Below are 5,677 nucleotides of genomic sequence, written 5' to 3' on the forward strand. Positions count from 1 at the left end.
AATGCATACATTGGGGACTACACCTAAAAGCTCTAGAAAAAAAAAAAGAAGCAGACGCGCCCAGGAGAAGTAGAAGACTGGAAATAATAAAACTGAGGACTGAAATCAACAAAATAGAAACACAGAAAACAGTCCAAAGAATCAATGAAACAAAAAGTTGGTTCTTGGAGAAAATCAACAAGATCGACAAACCCCTATCCAAACTAATTAAACGACAGAGAGAGAACACACAAATAAATAAGATCAGAAATGAAAAGGGGGACATAACCACAGACACAGAGGAAATTCAGAGAATCGTTAGATCTTACTACAAAAGCCTGTATGCCACAGAACTGGAAAATGTAAAAGAAATGGACATTTTTTTAAATAAGTACCATATACCAAAGCTAAACCAAGACCAGGTGAATGATCTAAATAGACCTGTTAGTCGCGAAGAATTAGAAACGGTTATCAAAAATCTCCCTTCGAAAAAAAGCCCAGGACCAGATGGTTTCAATGCAGAATTCTACCAGAACTTCCAAAAAGAACTAATACCTATACTCCTTAATGTATTTCACAATATAGAAACAGAAGAGTCATTGCCAAATTCCTTTTATGAAGCTACAGTTACCCTGATACCAAAACCACACAAAGACCCAACCAAGAAAGAGAATTACAGGCCTATCTCACTCATGAATATCGACGCAAAAATTCTCAATAAAATACTGGCAAACCGAATCCAAGAACACATTAGAAAAATTATCCATTATGGTAAAGTAGCCTTCATCCCAGAGATGCAGGGCTGGTTCAACATACGCAAATCTATCAATGTAATCCACCATATAAATAAACTGAAAGAAAAAAACCATATGATCATTTCATTAGATGCTGAAAAAGCATTCGACAAAATTCAACACCCCTTTTTGATAAAGGTCTTGGAGAGATTAGGGATACAAGGGTCATACCTAAATATAATAAAAGCTATATACAGCAAGCCGACAGCTAACATTAAATTAAATGGAGAAAAACTCAAAGCCATCCCACTAAAATCAGGAACACGACAAGGATGTCCACTCTCTCCATACCTCTTCAATATAGTGCTTGAAGTTCTAGCAATAGCAATAAGACAACATAAGGGGATCAAGGGGATTCGTATTGGAAAGGAAGAAGTTAAGGTTTCGTTATTTGCAGATGATATGATAGTATACATAAGCGACCCCAAAAACTCTACCAAAGAACTCCTACAGCTGATAAACACCTTTAGTAATGTGGCAGGATACAAGATCAACTCCAAAAAATCAGTTGCCTTCCTATACACTAAGGATAAGGAAGCAGAGAGGGAAATCAGAGAAGCATCACCTTTCACGATAGCCACAAATAGCATAAAATATCTTGGGGTAACTCTTACCAAGGAAGTGAAAGATCTATTTGACAAGAACTTTAAGTCTTTGAAGAAAGAGATTAAAGAGGAAACCAGAAAATGGAAGGACCTCCTTTGCTCTTGGATTGGGAGGATCAATATAGTAAAAATGACAATTCTACCAAAAGCAATCTATAGATTCAATGCAATCCCCATCAAAATCCCATCAAAATTCTTCACAGATCTGGAGAAGACAATAATCAACTTTATATGGAAAAACAAAAAACCCAGGATAGCCAAAACAATCTTATACAATAAAGCATTGTCTGGAGGCATTACCATCCCTGACTTCAAACTCTATTACAGAGCTACAGTATTGAAAACAGCTTGGTATTGGCATAAAAACAGAGAAGTCGACCAATGGAATCGTATAGAAGACCCTGACTTTAACCCACAAACCTATGAACACCTGATTTTCGATAAAGGAGCTAAAAGTATACAATGGAAAAAAGAAAGCATCTTCAACAAATTGTGCTGGCAAAACTGGATGTCAACCTGTAGAAGAATGAAAATAGATCCATATCTATCACCATGCACAAAACTCAAGTCCAAATGGATGAAAGACCTCAATATCAGTCCGAACACACTGAACCTGATAGAAGAGAAAGTGGGAAGTACTCTACAACACATGGGCACAGGAGACCACTTCCTATGTATAACCCCAGCAGCACAGACATTAAGGGCCTCATTGAATAAATGGGACCTCCTGAGACTGAGAAGCTTCTGTAAAGCAACGGACACTGTCGCTAAGACAAAAAGGCAACCCACTGACTGGGAGAAGATCTTCACGAACCCCGCAACTGACAAAGGTCTGATCTCCAAAATATATAAAGAACTCAAGAAACTAGACTGTAAAAGGATAATCAACCCAATTATAAAATGGGGCACTGAGCTGAACAGAGAATTCTCAACAGAAGAACTCAAATGGCCAAAAGACACTTAATGTCATGCTCAACTTCCTTAGCAATCAGGGAAATGCAAATCAAGACAACTTTAAGATACCATCTTACACCTGTCAGAATGGCTAAAATAAAAAACACCAATGATAGCTTTGCTGGAGAGGTTGTGGAGAAAGGGGTCCCCTCATCCATTGCTGGTGGGAATGCAAACTTGTGCAACCACTCTGGAAAGCAGTGTGGCGGTTTCTCAGGAAATTCGGGATCAACCTACCTACCCCTGGACCCAGCAATACCACTCTTGGGAATATACCCTAGAGAGGCCTTATCATACAACAAAATATATGCTCAACTATGTTCATAGCAGCATTGTTTGTAATAGCCAGAACCTGGAAACAACCTAGATGCCATTCAATGGAAGAATGGATAAAGTATGGAATATGTACATATTAGAGTATTACTCAGCAGTAAAAAACAAGGACTTCTTGAAGTTTGCATACAAATGGATGGAAAGAGAAAACACTATCCTGAGTGAGGTAAGCCAGACCCAAAAAGAGGAACATGGGATGTACTCACTCATATTTGGTTTCTAGCCATAAATAAAGGACATTGAGCTTATAATTCGCGATCCTAGAGAAGCTAAATAAGAAGGTGAATCCAAAGACAAACATATAGGCATCCTCCTGATTATTAAACTTCATCAGGCGATGAAAGGAGACAGAGATCCACATTGGAGCACCGGACTGATATCTCAAGGTCCAAATCAGGAGCAGAAGGAGAGGGAGGACGAGCAAGGAACTCAGGACCGCGAGGGGTGCACCCACACACTGAGACAATGGGGATGTTCTATCAGGAACTCACCAAGGCCAGCTGGCCTCGGTATGAAAAAGCCTGGGATAAAACCGGACTCGCTGAACATAGCGGACAATGAGGACTACTGAGAACTCAAGAACAATGGCAATGGGTTTTTGATCCTACTGCACGAACTGGCTTTGGGGGAGCCTAGGTAGTTTGGATGCTCACCTTACTAGACCTGGATGGAGGTGGGTGGTCCTTGGACTTCCCACAGGTCAGGAAACCCTGATTGCTCTTCGAGCAGATGAGGGAGGGGTCTTGATTGGGGGAGGGGGAGGGAAATGGGAGGCGGGGGGCGGGGAGGAGGCAGAAATCCTTAATAAATAAATAAATTTAAAAAAAATATAATAAAAAAAAGAAAAAAGAAACACGGGTTTGAGTTCTAACTAGTGTGTCAAAAGCTGCGGGTGTTAGAGAATCCCATATTCTATATAGTAGCATTTTGAATTCCATGCAGCTTGCATTTCTCGTTTCTCTGTACCTTCTGCTCACAGCACCTTGGTTTTCATGCTATTCCCAAGGGGAAAAAAATCAGCATATAAAGGAGACTAAAGGAACATTGTCCTGGTAGCATTTAAGCAGGTAGTACACAATCTAAGTAATCTATCACTTAGCTATAATACCAGAAGAGTTTGTAGTTACCTGAGCTATTCCACAGCAGTAATGCAAAATTCTTTGCATACTCGCGTCTGAAAACAAAATGGACTTGCCAGGAAAACAATCTGACCTCCTATTTTTGCAGAAGACCCAGATTAAGTATCCAGCACCTACATGGTGGCTCCCAACCATCCGTAACTCCAGTTTTCAAGAAATCCAGTGCTCTCTGGGAACCTCCACAGACAGCAGGCATGTGTTTGGTGCATTAACATACATACACACGAAGTGCTTGGGAAAATAAATAAATCTATTTTGTTGCTGTTGTTGTTGTTTGGTTGGTTTTTTTAAAGACAGGGTTTCTCTATAGCTTTGGAGCCTGTCCATCCTGGAACTAGCTCTTGTAAACCAGTCTGGCCTCGAACTCACAGAGATCCACCTGCCTCTGTCCCCTGAGTGCTAGGATTAAAGGCATGCACCACCACCACATGGCATAAATCTAAAATTTTAAAAAATAAAAAAGAAAAATCTTTTCAACTCTCACAATAAGTAATCAATAAGGAGGAGATTTAAAGGAGTGGCAAATGAGTATATGCTGGGGCTGAGGGAAAAAAATCGGTATATAAATGGAAGCAGGCCTCCCAAAGGCATTTCTAAAGATTCCTGCATATTAGAAACAGAAAGACTGTTAAGAGAGAGCCAAGTCAATTTTTTCCTATGGTGTGTGGGGTGACATTACCCTCTAAACAAAATTCTGCTCAAAGAATAGGTTAAAAACAGACAAATCATCATGGATAGTTCAAACGCTGTGGCTATTATGTAGAAGCAAAAGTAGCTGTGGAAGAATAATATCAGGGCAGAATTTCTATGAAATGATAATTGCATACATGCTAGGACTGTGCAAACATAATGAAGCGTGACATGCCTCGGATATTTTTCAGGGGTTAGGTTAAGCTTCGGGTTGTCTCTGGGCTTTGCTGCAGTAATCGCTGCCTTCAGGATCCCTGTGCAAAGGGCGAGAGAAGCAATTACACATGATGCCAATCTGGGAGTCTCTTGTGGACCGCGCTGACTTTAATACTGAAACCATGGAGATAACGCTAGAATAAAGCTTTTGCACGGCCACTGTGTACATTTCAGATAAAAATGATTTAATTCCTTTGCAATTTCCTACAGTGGTATGTATGCCCACTCACACGTGTGTATTTGACATTATTTTCTCTAAAAGCTTTGGTAAACAGAAATTTCATTAACACTGTGGTCACTTTTAAGTAAACCTTTACTTAATGATATGAAATGCCCTGTAGTTCCTACTGCTTGCTGCATGAGATAATCCATTTAAGCAAGAGAACATGTTTTGTCAGATTGTGTGAGTCGGACAATTTTTTGAACCAACCTAAGCCTTTGAGACTTGAATTCCATTTGCTTCAGGGAAAAAAAAAAGTGGCTTTCTGGTTCAAAGGAAAAATGCTTAGAAGCCATATTTGAAAGGCTCATAAGGGGTCTTGCACATCAAATGGCTCTCAGAAAACAGCATTGTGATGAGTTAAGTACAAATTAATTAGAAACATACACATTGTTTCTCCCTGGTTATCCACATGGGTTTCAAAGTTGGAGAAAGAATGTTTGACCAAATATGTTTGGAGTTTTCATGACCTAAAAGCATAATAAAGAGTTCAAGATGTTTGGAGAACAAAGCTATTTGTTTCATTATAGTTTTTTTTTTTCAAATAAATGCCTAATGATCTTCTGGTAAAGAATATTGGGGCTCATGCAGTTAATTCAAATTGAACTCATCAAGGGTATCTAAAGGAGATTATTTCCATGAAAGGGAACTGATTAAGTGACTATAAATTAATGCTAGTCTTGTAGGGCTTTTGAAAGGGGAAGCATATATCAAGTAGAGATTAAAACAAGCTCAGCACAAATATAC

This window comes from Microtus oregoni, unplaced genomic scaffold, assembly GCF_018167655.1.
Source record: "Microtus oregoni isolate MIOR12 unplaced genomic scaffold, Mior012 000177F_ref0000224, whole genome shotgun sequence".
Classification (NCBI taxonomy): domain Eukaryota; kingdom Metazoa; phylum Chordata; class Mammalia; order Rodentia; family Cricetidae; genus Microtus; species Microtus oregoni.